Raw genomic sequence first — 1,372 nt, forward strand, 5'->3', positions numbered from 1 at the left:
GGGTTTCCACCTGGGGAAAAGGTGGATTTTTTTCCACGAAGGAAAAAGCTGGGTGTGTTTTTTTTTTAGGGAGCCAAATCAAGCTCAAGCACCATCAGGGAAAGGCAGCCCCGGGGAAGGGCATTTTCCTCCTCGTTGTAGGCAGGGATTTGGGAGCAGAGCTGGGAGAGGAAGAGGGGGCAACCATGACCCCCCCCCGAGCTCACATGGAGGAAGAAGCTCCAGGTGGGCGGCAGGAAGGGACAGCGTGGGGAGAAAAGCAGAAATTGAGCCAAAAGGGTAAAAAAAACCCCACTGTCGAGCTGGAATTTCCCCCGGCAGCAGAGCTGGGGCGAGCACCGAGTGGAGTGTGGACGGGTGATGGCTTGGAGCTGAAATGATTCCAGGTGCTCAGCGGGTCCCAGCATGAACTGGGAGCAAAATTCATGGCCCCCCCTTGGGCAGGACCATCCCCAAACTCATTTTTCAGGGGGGGACATGGTCTCTGTGGGGTGAGCGGCTGGAGGATACAGCCAGCCCAACGGCACAGGGATGAATAGAGTCCCTGGGCTGAAAATGAGCCGCTGTGATGGGGGCAGGAGTCTGGCAGGTTTGGGGGTGTCATCACAGCCACCCCCCTCTCCCCAGCCACCACATGGACCCCAGGAGGCCTCCACAGAGAGGGCTACGAGCACCGGGCCTCCCTGCCCCACTCCCACGTGCTCCTGTCTCTCACGTGGCCAAGCCTGAACTATTCCCTTAATTATCCCCGACAGCTTCTCCCAAGTGATTCTCCAAAGCCAAAGGCAGCCTCTCCCGGCCCCTGCGCCCCACAGCTCCCCCCACGCATCGCCTGCCCCTTCTGTGCCCCCCCCCCCAAGTCGCTGTGGGGCAGGGACGGCACCGCAGCCCCAAATCCTCACAGCACAAACCACTGAAAAACTGGAGGAAGCAAAAAAAACAGGGAGACACAGGGAGCAGGGTCTGTACAGCCGAGCACAGGGGAGCTGCCACGGGCTACAGGAATTTAGTCCAACAATCCCAGATCCAAAAGGATCCGGGGATCAGCCCGGAGCAAGGCGAGCAGCAGAGGTGACGGGGGGACAAGGGACAAGCAGGCAGGCAGGACAGCAGCACACAGCACCCCACGGATGCGGCGCAGCCCCGAGTCGCAACACAAAGCAGAAGCAGCGAAGCCAACAGCATCTACCGGCCCGTAGCCTCCAAAAGGGAAAGCCTCTCCAGGCCAATCAAAGAGGACAATTAATGCTTTCTTCAAGCCAGGGATAACCCAGTAAAGCAAACGCCACCACGGCCTCAACTCTCAGCCCAAGTCCAGCTTTTAAAGCCCTTCCAAGGCCACCCCCGTTGCCCTCGAGCCCTTTGAACTCAG

Source organism: Calidris pugnax, unplaced genomic scaffold (assembly GCF_001431845.1).
Source record: "Calidris pugnax isolate Ruff unplaced genomic scaffold, ASM143184v1 scaffold46, whole genome shotgun sequence".
NCBI lineage: Eukaryota > Metazoa > Chordata > Aves > Charadriiformes > Scolopacidae > Calidris > Calidris pugnax.